This window comes from Phyllostomus discolor, chromosome 3 (genome assembly GCF_004126475.2).
Source record: "Phyllostomus discolor isolate MPI-MPIP mPhyDis1 chromosome 3, mPhyDis1.pri.v3, whole genome shotgun sequence".
Taxonomy (NCBI): domain Eukaryota; kingdom Metazoa; phylum Chordata; class Mammalia; order Chiroptera; family Phyllostomidae; genus Phyllostomus; species Phyllostomus discolor.
In genome coordinates, this window is record NC_040905.2 from 129034441 (window position 1) to 129056109 (window position 21669).

General features: G+C 41.0%; 1 protein-coding gene across 4 annotated transcripts in view; it reads right to left on the minus strand.

Moving 5' to 3' along the window:
• SYK (spleen associated tyrosine kinase) overlaps nt 1–21464 on the minus strand; it is an 89606-nt gene extending 68142 nt beyond the window's left edge. Inside the window, exon 1 of one of the 4 annotated variants that reach the window (XM_036021437.1) lies at nt 21208–21464. The gene's annotated coding sequence lies outside the window, so the exon portion shown is untranslated. Of the gene's footprint in view, nt 1–21012 lie in introns of all 4 variants that reach the window. The other 3 variants (XM_028531510.2, XM_036021436.1, XM_036021438.1) reach the window with 3 other exon arrangements.
• Nucleotides 21465–21669: the final 205 nt, after the last annotated feature.

Sequence of the window (21669 nt, forward strand, 5' to 3'; positions counted from 1 at the left end):
AATGATGATCTCTCTTTTATTTCTGATACTGGTTATTTTTGTTCTTGTTTACTTTGGCTAAAAGCTTATTAATTTTATTGATCTTTCCAAACCCTCATCTTTGGGATTTTTATTTTTTTCTATTGTCTTTCTGTTTTCAATGTCAATGATTTCTGCTATAATTTTAATTATTTAATTTCTTCTTGTTGCTTTAGGTTCAATTTGGTTTTCTTCTGTCGTTGTCTAAGGTGGAAACACAGGTTATTGATTTTATAATTTCCTTTCATCTAATATATGTGCTTAAAGCTATAAATTTCCTTCTAAGCACTGTTTATGCTATACCACACACATTTTAATATGCTACATTTTCATTTATGTTCAGTTCAAAATATTTTAAAATTTCTCTTCAGACTTCTTTGCTCCACAGGGATTGTGTTATAATTTGAAACTGTTTAATTTCCAAATGTGTGGGGAATTTACAGATATATTTCTGTTACTTATTTCTAGTTTAATTACATGTGTTATGAGAACATAACTTGAGTGACTTTTTATACATTTATGTTTATTTATGCATGTTTCCCAAGAATGTGGTCCATCTCAGTGAGTGTTCCATGTGAGCTTGAGAAGAATGTGTACTTTCTCATGGTTGGGTTGAATACTGTCAAAGTGTCACATGGTCACTGGTGTTGCTCAGGTCACATCTATCCTTCTGATATTCCATCTACTTACACTATCAGTTCCTGGTAGAGGGTGATGAAAATCTCCAGTTATAATAGTGCATTTGCCTATTCTCCTAATGGTCTGTCAGTCTTTCCATAGTGTATTTTTATGCACTTTTGTTATGTGCATACACATTTATGTCTCCCTGGATAATTGATCCCTTCATAGTTGTGTAACACCCCTTTTTATCCCTGATAATCTTCCATTTTCTGAAGTCTTCTTTGTGTAAAATTAATATAGCTACTCCATCTTCCTACTGATTAGTGTCGTGGAATATCTTACTTTTAATCTGTATGTGTCTTTACATTTAAAGTGGGTTTCTTGTAGACAACATATAGTTGTTTTTTTTTAATTCACTTTGACAAACACTGTGTTTTAATTAGTGTACTTAGACTATTTACATTTAAAGTGATTATTGATTTGGTTATTTTAATATCTACCATGTTTGTAACTGTTTTTATTCATTACATTTGTTCTTTGTTCCTTTTTCTCCTCTTTTTTTCTTCTTTCTCTGGTTTTAATCAAGCATCTCATATGATTCCATTTTATATATTCCTAGTATATCTTTTTAAAATTTGTAATGGCCTCCCTGGACTTTACAACATACATTTTAAAATCTAAATTCCATTTTCAAATAATACTCTACTGCTTCATGTATAGAGCAGTTACTTCATAAAAGAGCATTTCCAATTCCTTCCTCCCACCCCTTATGACAATGCTGCCATTCATTTCACATATTGATATGATATAATCACCCAATACACTGTTGCTTTAAACAAATAGTTATCTTTTTAAGATCAATTAAAATAAAATATTTTAATATTTTAAATATTAATAATTGTGTAGGGCCAGTCAACTAATGATAACTTTTCTGTGTTTGTCTAAGCAAATCTTACTTTTTCCTTATTTTTGAAGGAAAATTTAGCTGGATGTAAGATTCTAGGTTGGTGCTTATTTTTCCTTCCTCAGTATTTTAAATCTTTCACTACTCAATTCAGGTTTGCAGTTTGTGATGAGAAGTCTACTGTAATTCTTAACCTTGTTTTTCTGTATGTAAAGGTCATTTAGTTAGATGATTATAATAGATGATCTATAAGCATTTGTCAGGTGAAGAATGAATACACAATCCAGATGTGATTATTCCACAAAAGATGGTGTATAATCATGTCAGATGTATGAATGAATGAATGAATGAATGATTGCTTCATATGAGAATATCTGGTCCACAAACATTTTTGTCCAATGAGCAACAAATGAAAGAGCCAGTGACTGAAATACAACTGCAGTCTTTTCCAGACAGGAGCCCCACTTGTTCATCTCCAATCTAAGGCAGCCACAGGTACTTGGGTCCAGTCTGCCCTGTTTCACTTCAGGTCACAAGAGAGCCCCACATCCCCCAAGGCCCCAGAGCTCATTCTCTGATATGCAGCACATGCCCTTTCTGTATATATTTTTCATACTTCCCCATCCCCCCCAAGGCAATACAGTTTGCAAACCTTGACATATCCTATTTAGATATAATCTAGTATTATTTTCTAGTAGGCTCATTAATAAAGCATAATCCTATCTCAAATTATGAAGAGACTATAGGTCTTACTGTCTTCTTTCCCTATGCACAGCCTTTAACAAAATTTGAGGTCTAAACCCAGAAAGCTATAACGACTCTACAAATTCTGGGCCTGGTGCTGTGGAGGCAATTGTTCACTTTTCTCTTCATCTCAAGGGGAAGGTACATTTTCCATGCCTCATTTTAGGCAGAACCTTCTTGTAGTTACAGAAAGCTGTGTGTGTGAAATCTGAGAGGTGGTCTGTGCTATGGTCATGAGTCACAGCTCCAGACAGACTCCCTTGGTACAAACACAGATTCTTCTGCACCTAGCCGTATAGCTGAACCTCAGTTTCTTCATCTGCAAAATGAAGGTTATGGTAAGGCCCACCTCAAACAGTGGTGTGGTATTCCCTGACCAAGCCTCCTGAAGGGCTCACAGCAAGTTGCCTGGCACCTGATTAATGCCCTGGGTAGGCAGTGACAGGCATGGTGATCACTCAGTGCACACTCTCACTCTTTGGCTGAGAGACCCGTCACATAGATTTTCTCAGCAGCTCACCATGGGAGAGCAGGTCCACACACTCACCAGCCTCTTCGATTTAGCTGCTTCAAGCAGGCTCAGAGATTGGCCCATAATTACAAGTCTCTTGATGAGAATTCTGTCAGGTGGGAAAACTGTATTCTTATAATGTCTTTTTTAAAGAGAAGTATATTGAGGTGTTCAAGGGGTGAAATTTTATGATATCTGTGATTCACTTAAAAACCATCTAAGTCATAACTATATGCTTAGTCATTACACAATTCTATCTACCTGAATATTAGAAAATATTCACTATGAGAAATGTAAGTTCTTTTTATGTAAAAATATAAAAACAAAGCATAAAACTCACCCTACATAATATGAGCTTTAAAGGTCTCCACTGGTCACTGCTCTGATTGCATGAGAGCCCCGAGTGAGTTCACAGGCACATTAACTGCAGGCAGCAGGGCCCAATGAGCAACAAAGACACTGTGCTTTATGGACTCTATTGAAGAAGTGGGGGTGAACACCAACCCTAGTTCCAACCCCCCAAGCACAATGAGCAACAGAGATGATCAAAGAATAGTGTGTAAGAAACTTTGAAAACACAGAGCCTTAGGGAAAACATTCTCTGTTGTTAATGACATTATCTAAAGTATTATGTTCACTAAAATCTCCAACTGCTAAAATGACCAGTATTTTACCTTGCAGAGGACATCCATGCCTCTTTACAAGCATGGCTTGGGTTCCACATTTCCAGGAAGGAGCAGGTGCTGGCCCAACCAGAGGATGCCCTGCCCTTCATCCTAGCTATGTGGCACTGCTTTCTGTCAGGCAACATTGGTTATGACAGAAATGGCCCCTCATTTACAAATTGCATCTGGACTGAAGGAACCATAAATATCTGATAAAAATCAAGGCTTTGGGACTATTTCCGATGAGACATGGAAGCCCTGCTTCAACTGTGTTAAAAAACTGGCAACCTGGGAGCACTCCCAGTGTGCACTTGTCCCTTCGCACCTGTACTGTCTCATGCAATAAAGAACCACTGAAGGAAATGCTTGCTGTCAGCCTGCTGTACAGAAGGGGCTCCTGCCCAACAGCCTTCTGAGTCAGTCTGGGCCAAATATGAGTTGTGATGACCTGGAGGTCTGAATACTGTGAGCTCTGGGGACCTCCTGGTAGGGGCATATTATATTACATGATCAGTCTCCACTTGTGAAGTTGGAAGTATACCTGCCATCAAATCACTCTCTGTTTAGTAGAAAAATATTTAGGAATATGGGCTATTAAAAATTATTCTTTCATAAGAAAAACACTTGTGTGAGAATTAGAAGATTCTTACAGAATTCACTGGGCTTGGTACCACAATTAAACAGAAATATCAAGTGAGGATACTGCTCTTAATCTGATGCCTGTGATTTGACCTCTGCACCTGTTCACTGATGTCCTCTTGGTACCAGAACAGTGTCAAGCACAAAGTAAGAACTCAAGAAAAATCTGCCAATTTAATTAATTAATGTGAAATGCAAGGCTAAGAGATTTGCACTGTGTTATAAAATAGTTAATTTGTTTCAAGGCCATGTCTCATAAAAGACTCAAATTTAACTTTATTTTAAAATTATTTCTTTGCTTTGTATGAGAAATAAAAAAAAGAGTCAATTCTCATTATTTGTGATAATTAGGTTCTATAATGCTGTCCTGAACACTGAATTAGTAAATACTGAAACATTGCTTCTTAGGAAAATAAAGGGTTAGGTTCCTGAGAGCCTCTGGTTACAACATTTCATCAACCAATCAATTCATAACATCTTTTTATGTGTGCTTCTGTTTAAAGACACTTACTTAATATGTACTGTTCTTTAATTAACATCGAATTTATGGCTAATAGCACTGTAACTCGTGGATGATGAAGCTTATCTAATACAGTTTCTCCATAAGGCACATCACAGCCTTCTTCACTTAAGAACCCTGAGCAGCACTTTGTACAATCCTATACCTTTGGGCAATTTTAAACAGCAAAATCACCAACAAAAAGCACACAAATTTGACAAATGTGGCACTCAGTTGACATGAAAAGAACACGGGGCAGAGCATCCTAGTGTCCCCCCTCAGCTGGGCATATGCACACCTGGTGACTCAGGTGTTTTGCTGTTCTGTGCACATCCACTGAGGTCCAATTGAGGACCATGAGGACTGATGCAATCTCACATCAACTCTAGTGACTAAGCAAATTCACAATACAGATGCATAAATACTAAGGGCAGACTGGACACTATCTTACATGAAAGTGCTAAATATAGATCTTAGATTCATAATTTAGCTATTTTGAGTGATATTAAGAATATTCACATGGGGTCTTATTGGTCACAAACAAACACGATGGGAAAGTACAGGTTATTATAAAAATCAATACAATAATGGTGAATAGGTACTAATGTTGGAAAATTCAAATCTCAGTTGACCTTGGCTCTTGATAACCATGTCTCATCATGCTTGCTTAGTCTCTAACAAAATGCTTTTTGGTACTCTCAGAAATACAGGTTTTATTTATGAAATAAGAGAATACATAACCTTTGCACCCAAAGGGGCCTAACCATGAAGCTCAGACCTGCTCTCACCAGGTCTCTGGACTTGACAAGTTACTCTTCACAGAAAGGGTACAGCTTCTGCTTTATTTGGATTGTTCTTCTTTTAGAAGAACTATGGGCAAATATGGAAAAATGCAATATCTGTTAATTACGTGTGGTACTGCTTTCTGCACTTGAAAAATTTTGTTCCAAAGAAGTTGGTTGTGAAGAGTAAATGAAGTTACATTTGATCAAGATGTGGTGCTGGGCTCCTACTCTTTCTTTCAACCAGACCGTGAACAACTCGAGTTCAGGGAAGGGTGTTGAGTACTGGTATGACCCCAGCACTCAACCCCGTCCTGGCTTGCGGGAGGCAACAATAAACCAACGAGCTGAACAGAATGGAGAAACAGCTAACAACATGGCCCAGCTTGGCCAGGGTGATCAAAGAGGCTGAGAGATGTATGAATTTTTTTGGCTATTTTGGAGTTGTTTTGTCCTTGTTTGTTCTTAATTATTCCTGCAGACACTTAGCTGTTCAAGAAAAATACCAAAGACTCTAAGTTACTCTGTAAAATAAATATCAAAATATCATATAGCTTGGGTGTTGACAAAGTAAAGTTTTCACAATCCCATTTTCTATGAAATCACCCACTGTGAGAATAGGAAAGAGAATTGCTGTGGGACTAATAATACCTCTAACCCGAAACCTACAGTGAACAGAGCCAAATGCAGCAAAGGCTGGACCTGGGAATGTGAAGATCCTTAGAGAAGATGGTCAAAGAGGGGAGCAGCTGCAGACCTCAAAGTCTGCAGAGCTGAGGGCTCCACACAGCAGTGGGGAAGCCAACATTTTCTTTTTATATTTTTTTAAAGATTTTATTTATTTTTAGAGAGGAAAGGGAGGGAAGAAGAGAGAGAGAGAGGGAGAAACATTAATGTGCAGTTGCTGGGGGTTGTGGCCTGCAACCCAGGCATGTGCCCTGACTGGGAATTGAACCTGTGATGCTTTGGTTCACAGCCCGTGCTCAATCCACTGAGCTACGCCAGCCAGGGGGAAGCCAACATTTTCTTGAAGGTAGAGAGGAGATTTTAAATGGCTAGGAGCCTCCTGGGAAGAAATAAATATCCAACAAATTCTCTCTGTGTCACACACACACTTAGCATTAGTAAAAATGAGGAAAACACTGTATGTAAGATTAGAATATTTTGGGCTGCTCCCTAACATGAGTCATTTCCAATATGAGGAACCTACAGCAAGTCTACAATTACACTAGATAAAAGGAGAGAGGCAATAGGAGAAACATACAGCACATAAAACATATTCTCCAGAAAACCATTTCAAGAGGCAGATGACATCAAGACCACCCACATAGCATGGAATCAAGAACTTTTAAGACAGTAGTCGCTTTGTTAAACAATAGCTCCAACTACAGATATAGAAGTTAGGGGATAACAGGGAGAGGCAAGAAAAGCCATCAGAAATAAACTGGTGGAGATCAGGAAACAAAATAGGAAAGAAATGACAGTGTTAATTCAATAGCAAAAGAGCACAGACATCAGACTGTGAAGAACCTGGTGGACAAGATGGAGTAGCTTGAGAAAATGAAATGGAATTAACAAAGAGTGAAAGAATTCAACAGAAAAATATTAGGACAAAAGAGATCCAAACTACACAAGATGGATATCCATAAAGTAGGGAATTTAAGTAAAGGAGTGGAACATATATTCAGAGTTACAATTAAATGTCCAGAAGTAAAAGAGGAATTTTCTCCTGGATTCTCTTCTCTAGGAGCCAAGCCAGCAGACAGTGGCATCCCCACAGGGGTGTGTGCAGATAGCTGGTGTGCACATAACTCAGCGTTCTGACCAAAACAACTGTGGCCAGTAGTTTTGATCTACAAGAGAATCAGACCAAAGCAGGGTTTTATCACACCTGGACACCTGCTTCAAAATCACTCCAGGTGCTTCTGAAACATCAGACACCAGGCCTGGCCTGCTCCCAAGTGTTTTCTCTACACATAAAATTGTTAACAGTGACTGCTTTCATCATCAACTGAATTCATGACAAAAAAAAGGAAAACTCTAGACCAGAACAGTGATTCTCCACCCTTGCTACAGGTTAGAATCATGCAGTGCTTTGATTTTTTTAAAGTACTGGTGACAGGGTCCTGTGCCAAACTTACTCAAAACCTATAGGGCGAGGTCCAGACCTCAGTTATTTTATTTTTTTCATTTTTTCTTTTTCACATTTTTTATTGTTATTCAGTACAATTGTCTCCATTCCCCACCTCCCCTTGTTCTTGCCTTTAAAAACAGTGAGGTAGGATCAGACCTCAGTATTTTTAAAGCTTTCCACTGATACCTGCCTGCAGCCCAGATGCAGAATAACTGCTCTAGCACAGCTGCCTCTGCAGTGAAGGTCTAGGGACTCAAATGCATCCAACAGAGCTGACCACTATGGGCAGCAACATAGGCAGTAGTGACTGAGGGAAATGACAGAGTGAAGAGTTTGAAATTTTACATAGAAATTGAAGGAAGTAATATTAAAGCCATAATTCAAGAAAACACTTGTAGTTAAACACCAATCCCTGAACACACTAATTTTTAGCCATTCTGATTTTTCTAACACAGTAACTCAGGTGGAGGGCCCTGCCCATGTCCTTAGGCTGACAGCACATGCCTGAGGTCTCCTGAAGGAAGAACACATGTATTACTCCACTTCCTGATGTCAGGATGAGTCATGAAAGGAAGTTCTGTAACTCTCAAACCTTCCACCTGCTCTCTGTGGTACTTTATCTTTCCTCAAATTTAGCAGTGCCAGAATTCCAGAGACAGCAAACTGTATTTCTCACACACTGCCCAGAATGAGAAGCAAGGGTTCCAGCCAAGGGGACAGGACCACTGTATCATCTTCCAGCCACAGGCTCCTCAGGTGTTCCTGCCTCTCACAGATGCACCTGCCTCTCATCCCCTCATGTTCTGTTGCTCCCAGGGTTCTCCAATGAGCACATGGCACACATTCCCAGAAACGAAAGTCTTGTTCTCTTGTATTTGAAATAATAGACGTGGTCAAGTAATAAGCATTACACCTTCTTCATTTTACCTTAATGAGGGACATGTTCCCTCTTCAGGTCTTTCTTTTAAATGGATAGAATCTCGGATCCCAAATATTTGGCAAAAATTACTCTGGACATGAAGAGAAATGAGTAAGTACTGAGGTTTCTCTGTTACCTCTAAATCCTCTTGAACAAAAACTAATTTATTTTTTCTGAAGCCATACTGAACCAAGTGTGCTAAACCCGGGGATATGTAAACTAGTGAGCTCCAAGCTTGGGCTCCCATTAGACTGCTCCAGGGCAAAAATCTGGAACCATTTCAGTTTCTGTCAGGGAGTTAGACTGTAACAGTGCATGTGTGTGTGACACTGTCATGCTGAGTAGGAGACTGGCACTATGGTGAGGGTGAAAGGGCCACGCCAGATCCTGTAGACAAAACTCAGAGAACTGCCATCACTTCCTATGGTCAGATCCCCTTAAGGAAATAGAAGCACGTAGGGTCCACATGGTAGACAAGTGGCAAGCGTTATGATGTGATCACAGTGGCATTAAGTTAGAAAAGGGGGAAGGGGTAGAAGCTGGCTTCCCTCCCTGACTCCCCAAGATGTACCAAGTGTGGCTCCAGTACAACATGCCATCTGGGTCTGTCCCACATACAGTGCTGCAATGACCGAAATGCTTGTTCTCTGCTGCCCTCAAAATGTGGTTAGTGTGACTGAGAAATGAATTTTAAATTTTATTTCATTTTAAGCACTTGAACGTAGATTACCACATGTGGCTGGTGACGATACATCACAGTACTAGATTCTTGGCAGGGAAACTGGGAAAAGGTCCCTGGCTTCGCCTGGGCCAGGTGTAAGAGGTGGAGCAGGACCAATGTGATGGGGCTATAGGTGGACAAAGTCGCCCAAGGAACAGGCTGTGTGGTCCAGACACCTCTCCTTTCTGGACATGTCTCCTATTTGGGCCAAATGTGGAGGTCTTAGGTTTGCTTTTTATTAAGAAGACACATTCTACTACAACCACCCCATTTATTGTATCCAAATTACATTTGAATTATTGAAATACAAGGAAGGAACTTTAAGAGTGCCAACATGTATGAAACAGGCACCACCATGGAGGCAGGGAGCACACAGTTTCTACACCATAGTTTCCATCTGCACATTTAAAAGTTCATGACCAGGGCCAAAATAATGTCACAAATTGTTTCAGTGCTTCAGGGTAACAGTGATGCCATGACCCCTGGGGAGGGGGTCCATGTTCAAAAACAGAGAGGAGATGGCTGAGGAAAGCACTCCCTACGTGTTGCTTGTTAAAACTTAGCAGAGTTCTCAAATGCATCATTAGGAATAGATTTGCTTCAGAGTCAAGTGACACTATTGGGTAAGCGCCACTGCTTCTGTGACCCTCCTACTAAGTCTTCTAAAATCGTCTTGTCCCTAAATCACTTGTTTTTTCAACCCCAAGGTAAGCAGAGGTTCTTTCATTCTTTGACCTACTGCAGCTAATCATGGCCATCTTGCAGGGGCCTGTTCTTTGCCTGCCAATTGGCTCAGTGCTTTGCTCAGTATGTCTCTGAGCTCCATGAACCCCAGAGGCAGGTATTTGGAGCCTCTTTGTGCTGGTGAGGCTGCCAGAGCCTAAGCCCTTTCAACAAATGATGGAATCCAGAGCTATGTGCCAGGTTTTCTCCTGCCACCTATGCCACACCCAGAGAGAGGCTTTAGAGCCACTTTTTGGAACTAGACATTTGTAAGTCAAGGCCCTGCTCCTAAAAGTTTTTATTACAAAGGATAAATGCAGGTGCATGGGTGAGCCCTGGGGCTCCTCATGTGAGGGCTATATGGTGCTTGTGTGTGTGTGTGTGTGTGTGTGTGTGTGTAGACAGAGTCAGAACCAGGGAGTACACAGCTACAGAGCATCTCAAAATGGCCCTGAGGTCACCATTTGCTGCAGTCCCTACGGGCCAAAAGCCAAGCCACATACACCGAGAAACCACTGCCCTGCTCTCAGCCTGAAGCTGTGTTTGTCCTTATGGGAAAGAGCCCACATGAAACAGACCACAAACTGGCAGAAAATATGTACAGTGGAAAAATGCTAAACACTATTCTTAAAGATGGAAACCATTCAATGACCTTGTATAGAAAATGTTACAGGTGGGTTTCTCTATCAGACCAGTACACATGTTCTTGTTCTGGGATCATTTTACATTCATTCATCTCCTGTAGGTCTCACAGCATGTATGAGAACCCATGGTCGTTCTCACTCAGCAGTCTTCCTCTGAAACTTCCACAGGCTCCTGACCTCATGAATACAAGTGCCCAAGGGACAGAGAGTCCACAACATAAAAACATCTGAGATCCTTCTCTCCCTCTCTCAATCTCTGTCTTCTCTCTCTTCCTCTCTCTCTCACACACACACCCCACTCTAACTTCTAACACACCCAGAGTCTTTGCAATTAAGGGCACGTGCAGCTGCCACTAAAACCAGCATACCAATAAATCCAAATTTGGTGGAAATTCTGTTAGGCTTTAAAGATGAGCTTGTGTGCCAGAAAACTCTACTAAATAGTTCTAAACCACCGGTTCTTAACATTGGTGGCTCCACTTAGTGGGGGAGGTGGTGAGAAGTCTTAATTAAAGTTCAAAGGCAGGCTACAGACCAGACCACATCAGAATCTGGGGAGGCAGCCTGTGCACTACTGGGTGAGAGCAGCATGGGGGATGGCCATGTGCAGTCAAGCTGAAGAACCTGGCTGTACAACTCTAGACAAGTCACCTACCTTCTCTAAGCTGAAGTCCTTGCTCAGAGACAAAATGGTCCCAATAGCCATGATGGATGCCTTGTTCTAAATTAGTTCTCTTCCTTGTCTCATCCTACATACTCTCCCCACCTCAAGCAAAGATTCTTATTTTATTTATTTATTTATTTTAAAGATTTTTTAGAGAGGGAAGGGAGGGAGAGAGAGAGAGAGAGAAACATCAATGTGCGGTTGCTGGGGGTTATGGCCTGCAACCCAGGAATGTACCCTGGCTGGGAATCAAACCTGGGACGCTTTGGTTCCCAGCCCATGCTCAATCCACTGAACTATGCCAGCCAGGGCCAAAGATTCTTATTTTATTATGATCACTACAAACTTCTATGTGCTGAATAAAAATGTATATTTCACCTTTTTCTCTAAATCAACTCCATTGTTCTCTCAATTGCTGCTCGCAGTTTTATGCTTTTGCTTCCAGATCTCTCTGCATATTCACACACACACACACACACACACACACACACACAGCTGTATAGGCAGACCTGCATCTGTATGTAGTAGATAACATTCACTGTAGCCTACATCATTAAGAGCATGTATGTGTTTTTAAAAATATACATCTTGCTTTTTAACTGACTATAACTTGGATATCTCTATATTTTGGTTCATAAAGACTGTATACTTTAATTTTTTAAAAGATTTTATTTATTTTTATTTTTAGACAGAGAGGGAGGGAGGGAGAAAGAGACAGAGAGAAACATCAATGCGTGGTTGCCTTTCACACATCCCATAATGGAGACCTGGCCTGCAACCCAGGTATGTGCCCTGACTGGGATTCAAACCAGTGACCCTTTGTGTCACAGGTTGTCACTCAAACCACTGAGCCACACCGGCCAGGGGCAACACTGCACACTTTTAAAAAGACCATGTAGGATTTCAATGTATGGACATACCATAGTTTATTTCACAGTCCCCCTGCTGACATGTATTTCTTTTTCCTTTCTTCTTTTTATTGCTATTACAAAATAAAATGTTGCAATGAATTACTGTGTCCACATGTTGCTTATATGTGTAATAAGTTCCTAAAAGACAAATTATTGAGTCAAAGCACTGAGAGCATCATAAATTTCAGAAGATTTGGCCCATCAGCTGGGTCAGTCTCTGACCACAGGTCCAAGTATGCCTTTCTCCACATCTTGTCACATAGCAAACCTTCACCTGCAGGGAAGTAGGGCATGTCCATGCACTTGAGGTTGACCTGCCATTTTCAACTGCTTGTCGGTGTCCTTGATTGATTTTTCTATTGTACTGTGTTTATTTTTCTCACTGATTTGAAGGAACTCACTGCATATTAAATCTACTGATACTTTACAACAGACATTAAAACTAAATATGTCTTATAGTTTTTCCCCACTTATTTATATATATTTTTCATTTGTATGGGTATTTGCTTAAAATCTTAGTAAGTCACACTCATCAATTTTTTTCTATTAGGGTTTCATATTTTCTATCATATTCAGAAAGTCCTTCCTCACCCCACAAGTATTTAAAAACTCACCTAAGTTTTCTTTTAAAACCTTTATGACTTCAGTTTTACTTTTCTTCCTTGTTCAACTTGGAATTTATTTTGGTATAAAGAGCAACGTTTTATTTTTTCCAAATCATTAGCCAGTTTTCCCAAGACCATTAATTAATAATAACTCATTCTGTCTTCCTTGACTGCTGGGAAATGGCATCCTTGCCTTGCAATATTTTCCAGGTATATATATACACTATTGCTTTGCCACAGCATCTTGTAGAATTTGTCTTTCCTTATCATTCCTATTTCCACTTTTTTCTCTGGGTGTTCTCATAAGTTTCTTTACAATTTTTTCAATCTAAAGTAGAAAATATTGTATCATAGGCATTTTAATTTGCTTAGTTTTGTTTGTTGTTTACAACAAACCATCTGACACTCACTTCAGCTGGCCTAGACAGGTCTCCGTTGTGCACAATGAGGCCACCATAGGGAGAACCAGACCCCATGTAACCACCAGTGGTGGGCTGGGTCATCATATTCCCCAAATCCATATGTTTGAGCCCTAACCCCATTGAGTCAGCATGGGACTCTGGAAACAGGGCTTTTACAGAGGTGATTAAGTTAAAATGAGGTCATTAGGGTGGGCCCTAATTCATATGATTGCTGTCCTTATAAAAAGGGGTAATTAGGATAAAACACACATACACAGAGGGATGACCATATGAAGACACCATCTATAAGCCAAACAGAGTCCTCAGGTACCTAACCCTTCTGATACCTTGCTCTCAAACTTCCAGCCTCCAGGACTGTGAAACAATAAATTGTTGAAATTCCACCTGTATCACAACTGTTTCTGCAACAGAATGGAAATCAATTTCAAACTGTCATTCTTCCTCTGCCCTACTGCAACCCGTAAGGGCACCTTGTACTTCCCCTCCCCCCGCCAACTCTGGGACAGAGGTGTATGCAGAGAGCAGCACTTCTTCCCAGTTGCAAGGAAAGCACAGACATGACAGTCTGCTGTGCGGAGGACAGAGGACAGCTGTGCTCTCTGCGGGTGGCTCAGTGCATGCTTGGCACTAGCTTCCCACAGTACTCTGTGCATTCTGGAAGTTAGCTCAATTTGTGTTGAAGTGATGTTGTCATAGTAACCTCTTATGGATTTGGATTTTTTTTTGTCCAATTCCTATTGAATTGGCTTAATTTTTCAACACAAAGCTATAAAGATACATTATGTTTTCTAGGACTACTGGTTGAAGAGTGAGACTGACACAACCCACTATGCTCGTGGCCTCGTGCTGGCCTCGTGCTGCCCTCGGCTTCCCCATGTCCACTCATATGACTTTAAATCTCCTCAGCACTAAGCATGGCAGCAGACCTTTTTTCACTCTTTATTATAGTGGGTTTGCATTCTGGCTCTGAATTAGAAACACCTCAGTGTGAGGCCTCAACTAACAGCAATATTCAGGTTGGATGAAATGGTTCCTAGATCACTTCTAACTTCTAACATTGCATGCATCCTTAAACATGATCCTATGAAATTAATGACTTTGCACTGGTGATTTCTAAAAATCTGAATGGACTTGACAATGATGTCCTCTCCTTAGACATACTTTCTGCCCAGCTCCCAGGGCAACAGAGAAGACCAGAGAAGCCCCAATCCTGGGATCCACCCCTGTTCCAGCAAGCTCTTCTCCCCCCTCATTTGTCACTTCCTTCACACAGCTACAACCATCAGCTGATTGGTGTTGCTAAAAAAAAAAAAGGAAGTGGTGGACTTCCGCTTTAAGCATATGCAGCAGCTATAAATGCAGAGAATGAAAAGAAATAGCAATAAAAACAACAGCACAGAATATAAATCCATACCACTTAGGGGAGCAAAGGAAGCACATCACTAGTACATTGGAAACTATCACAGTTCTTGAAAGACACAAAGCAAGATGGTCTCAAACTGAAGAGGGAAAGCACAGCCCACATATGGGCAGGGGGACAGCTGTGAGGCAGGAGAGACCCTGGAGAGGACAGAGGCCCGGGGTGGGGTGGGCAGGGTGAGGGAGGAATAGCCAATCCCTCTCCAAACCCTTAGCTGTGGGCACCCCTAAGAGCAACAGAAGTCCCTCTTTGGGAAGACCTTCTTGTACAAAGGCAGGGCATGGCTAGTTCTGCAAAGAACAGAAAGCAGAGGCCCTGTTCCCACATACTGGTTACTGGCTCATGCTGCCCTGTGCACATCTCACCTGCCTCCTCTTTAATGGGCCACACAACAGATACAGCCTTAAAAGACCAACTCCTAGCCCCCTGCTCCCCCCCCCCAAAAAAAAAGAGCAGCCCTGGCCTGGGAGTGAAATCCCAAGCAGCCCAGGAAAGCTAAGCCCATGAAGGAACAATACCGAACAAGAGGATGAGGAGGTGTCAAAGGGACAGAGGTCAGGGAGCAGCAAGATAATGTCTGCACTGGAGACAGCAACAAAAACCAGAAGACTAATATATCATTAAAATTAAAAATGAATCACATTCCCTGTAAATTAACCACCTGATTGCCAAAATGTAAAAGAACAGATGCACTGAATAAGAAGATAGGGCTGAAGATCTTTCTTGAAAGAAAAATTAAGCTGATGGTTTCATGAAACCCATGTGAAGGGTAGAAGAGAGGGAAAGAATTAAAGAAGTACAATCACTAAAGTTCTGCCTATAATATCGAAGTTAGGGAAAACCCCCTAAATGTCTATCAGTAAATGACAGTTTCCATTCTATGAAATAAAACACAATGATCACTGATAAGAAGGGCTCCCCCAACCTTGGCATGATTTTTTTTCTGTCGATTAACAAAAGCAAGTTGTGTCCTGGCCTATGTAGCTCAGTTGGTTGGGCATCATTCTGAAAATCGAAAGGCAGAGGGTTTGATTCTAGATCAGAACACATGCCTGGGTTGTGGGTTTGGCCCCCAGTCAGGGTGCATGCAAGAGGCAACCAAGATATTTCTCTCCCTCTCTTTCTCCCTCCCTTCCCCTCTCTAGAATCAATAAAAGAAAAATAAATTTAATAAAATAAAATAAAGCTGCAGAATGATATTTAAGAAGACATACACACACACTTGGAAGGTTGCCCCTTCTGAAGTTACACATGTATATACATAGGATGAATAAGTGCCCCCTATGGTGGGGTGGGCTGGAGCTAAGAGGGATGGTCCAAGAGGCTGTTACTGCTGCCTGTCATATCTGAAGTCTTCACCAGTGGACCCAGACTCATGCATCAGTTATGTAGTTTAACATTTTTCAAAAAGAAAATGATAGAAAGTTCTCTTACCTTGGAGGTCAGAGAAACTAACTTTTTTAGAAATGATGCATACTCATCTATGATCTGCTTGGGAGTTCTACTATTAGCTTCCATCCAAGACTGCAGAGGCAGATTCCGAGAGCCACCCACCTGAGAGAGGCTGTGGCAGTTATGTCAGTTCTAACTACAGGCCAGGTATGGGCGCTACACACGTGATCTCCACTACGCATCACAGTGAAGCTTTCTGTGACTGTCTCCATCAATGGAGACTAAAAGTGGCTTTAAAATACAGAATGGGATTTAAACCCAGTGAGGACTCAGACCCCTCCTCTCAACCACTGTCAATACAAATACAAAGTAACTGTGACTTTGAGGCGTTAAGCAATCAAATGATTAAAATATTCTTAGCATTTAAGATAAAATTAACCACAGTATTCTGCCTCTACCCAAGCAAAGCCTGAGAATCTTTGTAAAAGGGCAGCAGAGAGTCACCTGGTATTTCTAAAAGTGGACTTATGGACCTCTGGTCCCAAGATTATCCAAGAACCAATGCACCCCATAGCCATGAAGGTGTGCAAGAACACAGACATATGCCCCTCCATGCATATCACGTGCACAACAGCTCTGAATAATCCCATTGCATTATCCGTGGTTACCCTTTGTATGCAACTTTATTCTGTCCAGGATTTCACTTACTTGAGTTCCCTGAGCAACACCACTGAAAATGCACAGCACCTGTTCAGGAATCAAGGACGTCTGGGCCAGCCATCTGATGAAAGCCCTGGACTTACCATTCCCAAGGAATGTACAATCAGATCATAAAACATCAGTGTCAGATCAAATACAGAGGTAATATTCAGACTGGTTTTAAATGGAGATGCCATTTAAAAAGTTCTGATAGAAGAAATTATAAAAAATCTCCACTACAAATAAATAAATAACCATGGAGATAATAAGTTTGGGAAAACATTTTCAATAATTGAGACAATGGATTTACAACAGGCACAATGTATATGAATGTTAGTAAGAGGTGTGTTAAGACCCCAAAAGATAAAGCAAAGGGTCTGATAAGCAATTTGCAGGAATGTATTTTCAACTCTCCAAACCATGCTTCAGTTATTAGTGTTTATGCAGTGAGGCTGAAGAAAAACTGTCAAACTGGAACAAGAAAATGGAGTGTTCCAGAAAAAGAAAAAACAAAGAAAAGTGCAACTGATAGGTTGCTTGGTATATCTGATTCAGTGGGTTATTGAGTCAAGAGGAGTTTTAGCTTAGTCTCAGAGTTGGGAAGACAATTGTAATAGGCACAGGGCCCACTGAAACACACACACACACACACACACACACACACACAAACCAGAACAAGAATTTACCCTGGGAAAAATCACAAGGGGGACAAAAAAACGTACCTACATTATATACCTCACTTTAGAAGTAAACATCATCACAATAAAATAAGCACTAAGTAGACCCTAACCCACATTCTAGAATGATTATCCTGGGTGGCGGGCAGTTTAGGAAAGACAGAGGCTCATTTCTCAGAGTAGGAAGTCACCAGACATGGTGTATAACAGACAGAGCCAAACAAAAGCAAATAAGCATACTATAAAAAATAAGGTGAAATAGCAATAAAAATGAAAAAGATTGCTTTGGGTGAGCAATACTACAGGATAGGAAAATATTATCCTCAATTAAGATTAAATAAAAAGAAAAATTAATTCTGGTCATACCAAAGCACTTCCATGACAACTCAACAGAAATGGATGGACTTAATAAATTAAATCAATCAAACTGGCCAGGACAGAATGAGAACTTATCAATTAAGACAAACAGATGGAGTGAGAAAGCTGAATGTCAGGTGTTGGACATTCCAATGCTCTTTGTAGCCACTCAGAGTCTAAATAAACAAACCAACACTCAGGCCTTTCCTGAACCTCTGCGGCCTTCAGGCCCTATTCCATCCTCTACACTCCACCAGTGACTGCCTCCGGACCTGGTCCCACTGACCCTGACACCAGGCTGCACTCCCGGCAGACCCTGCTGCCTGCTGCCTGCTCAGACTAGGGCCTCTCCCACACAGCACACCAGTCTGAAAGCCCAGCACCCTCTGGCACCCATGCTACCCTCCAGTGTTCCAGCACAGCAGTTCCCCCCTATTGTTACCAGCTTAAGGAGCAAGGACTCCAGTTTCAGAGCTAGGTACCCACAAGACAGAGGATGTTGTTCACCAGACACTGCCTACCACAAAGCTTTCAGTGCACCCTCCTTGCCGTCAAGGCATCACCAATATTATAGATCTCCTACCTTCCTCCTCTCATCATCGGCTTTTGGTAGTGTCCAAAAATAAATATATGGCTTCTTCGAGAAATAAAAGAATCAAGAAAGGGTAATTTTTGATTTGTTAAGTCTGCTGCAACATAAACTAAATATTCTTTCTACCGGTATCTATTACCTTGGCTGAATGTGGTTACACTTAAGATTTCAATTCAACCACCTTTCAAGACTCATAGGGCAAAACTTACATAATTAATCATTAAGGGCAAAAAATTCAAATTGATACAAGATAATTTTGTCAGACAAAGTTGTAAGCTAATAAAATTTTTCCTAATAATATAATCTTAAAATGAATAAACTTTTTCTTTAAAATGTAATCAGCTAGTTTTATTTTTAAAATCTTCCTACAATTCCTCAGTTAAAAAAATCTTTCCAAGTGAAAAGAAGCCGACTGGCTCAAATCAAAGTAGAAAATAAGATGATAAGACGTGTCAGGGAGTTTAATGCCAATCTCCTTTTAAAACTCTACCTTTTGAATTTAATTGCTCTTAAAAAAATAAAGTATGTAGACATTTAAGAAAAATTCTCCCCAATGGCCTAAATTCCTAATTTTTTTCTCCACTCATTTACAGCTAAACCATTCCAAAAGTGGAAGAAAATGTTAAAATTTGCAAACCAGGAGAGAAGAAATAAATTAGGGTGTAGTTAGAAAAAAATCCATTACAGTTAAAGTTGAAAAAGCAAAACTTAGCTCAGACTTTAAAAAGTGCCCTGCCATTCATTCCTTAGGTACAGATGACAGACAGAGTCACCTGCACAGTGAATAGAAGACAGTATTTCTTCCCAGGGCATACTACAGCTGGACATAATAATACCCTTTCTCTGAAAAACTACTGTATTTTGCTGTACAGTCCTGGACTATCAGAAATTTTGCTGTTCAAAAGTACATCGGTCAGGATAAAACATCCTATTTAATTTGCAGGATTCATGTTTTGTGACGGTTATCATAAAAAATTCAGTGAAGCCCTGCTATTTCAGACTCTTTGAAAAGGGGAAACTGCCCATCTAATTACTGGAAAGTGAGTTATTGGGCAGTAGAAAAACAATTTGCTTTCAAAATCAAACAGTAGCTTGAGGGAGTCCAATACAGATTCAGTCCTTCACCCCAACTCCAAAGAGCTCTGAAAAACAAGTTTTTCAGTAATTTTTGGAAACTTCTTTTAGTGACCACACCTGCCCTAAACTGACACATAGTTTTTATTATTCTACCTAGTGAGATCATTCACAGTATAGGTGCAGAAACAATTGTGTGGGGTTACAGGACACTGTATTGGAGTGCTAGGTGTCAGTATGCACACGTACCTTTCTAAATTCTGAGAAATGTCTTTTTCAATGGTGAAATTCAGACTCTAACTTTGAATTTTAAATTCTGAAAAACCCTGAATTCCAAAACATATCTGAGCACAAAGGTCTTGAATAATGATTATGAACATGCAATGTGCTGCCTAAGTGATGTCCTACTAAGAAGTCTTTGGTTTTAAAACAGAGAAATCAGACCTGTACTTAGAATATTAATATGATCCTAAGGAAGGCTAAGGCATTATTTCTTAAATACAAATCTAGCAACAAAATGATCTCCCTGCCAATTTCATCCCTCAGAAAAGGCAACACCTAAAATTAGGTACACACCTAATTTTTATACTAGCTTAAAACATTAAAAAACATTCTAATTAAGACTATTTATATAAGTCTTCATATCCAGGCACTACAAACGTACAGAATACGAAACAATTTCTATTTTACTACAAAATTTTTCTGAGCACATCAAAAGAATGATGATGATTGAACGAAATGATTTGACATAATAATTTGAACAGATTCCTCACTTAAAACACCTAATGCTTTACAAGTATTTAATTCTTTTAGTTCAAATACAAATATATCCATGCACGAGGGGCAGGGAGTGAGTGGGGCATTAATGAATTTAATTGCATTTTATACAAATGCTACCTGTGTAATACTATAAATATGTTCTCACCAAAACAAAGAAAGCAGACAGTAGAGTTAATTCCATTTCTTCCACAAAATTTCCGTCATCACATGATTTTTTTTATTATAAAATTCAAATGTCTGACATCTTCAACTCTCGACTACATACTGAAATGCTCCAGCCAACAGTTTTACTGGGGTTCAATGAAATCTTTGGCGAGTCAGGCCAACTCATTAAAATAATCTGCAAGGCTGTTTTCAACATACAAACATTTAAACTCTAAATTCTCCAATAACTGTCTTTCTTTTCCTGAACATTCAAACACACCAAAAAAGTTCCTCAAATTTCCATTTTACTGTATAAAACTTTACTGCTCTCCAAATCACTCACTGGCCAAATAAGCTACTGTTTCATGACAATATTCCGAAGGAGTAATCATTTTAAATTTGAGTAGTAGTTACTAAAGTTTCATGTGTTTTATACAACTGCTCTCCCTTTCTGTCGTATAAGAAATATAGTTTATACAAAACTTCTGCAGGTACACTAAGTCACAATAAACACTGTGGAATTTTCCAGACCATTCTGGCCACAAGAATGTGTTCTTTCGGAGACCCAGTTTCTCCGTGCCTACGGATTCCCGCTCGTGTTTCCCAGGACCGCCTGCTTCCGCACAGTTTGCGCGGCGGCGGCACCTAGAGCCCCGGATCCCCGGACAGTCCCCTGGCCCAGGCCTGCCTCCCAGTACAGGAGCCGGCCCTGATAGGATCTAGGTTTAGGAAAAAAACGGGCACCACTTACCTACATCAATTTTCCCTCCTTTTTCAGAGGGCAAGGGCTCCGAGTGTCCCGCCAATGCGCCCGGACACCCAGAAACCCGCCGAGTGGACGCACAGCTGCATCCCACACTCGCCGCCTTCCCCAGTCCCCTGGAGCCCAGGGCTCCGAGTCCCCGCGTCCCCGCGCCCCAGTGGAGAGCGCGCGCGCCACACCTACCGGCGCAGGTGAGCCAAGGGCGGGGCGGCGCGGGGTCCAAGTTCAAGGATGAGCTGAGGGAGTTGAGCGCAGGGTGGGCGCGTTCCTGGGGCTCTCTGGGAGCAGCGCGAGGCCTGGGGCTCCTGCTCACTCCTCCTGCTGCCGGAGTCTCCTCAGCCGCCGAGCTCGTGGGGCTTCCTCATTTTGGGCAACTTCCTCAACGCGCCGGGACAGGCCCCGCATTTCCTCCCGGCCGCCGCCCCGGAGTCCGTACGCCCCCAGTGCCTAAGTCCCAAGCAGGGCAGCGGCAGTTGGACCGCTGGGGACCCACCGCGAGGTTGGCCAGAGAGGCGGGAGGCCAGAGGGAAGAAGGAGAGAAGACAATTGGGTGCTCTGCCCGCCTTCATGGCTCAGAATGCCAGGGCCAGGGGTCTTCATATACAAAGAGGGCCATTGCCAACAACAGAAACTTCTTCCCTTTGT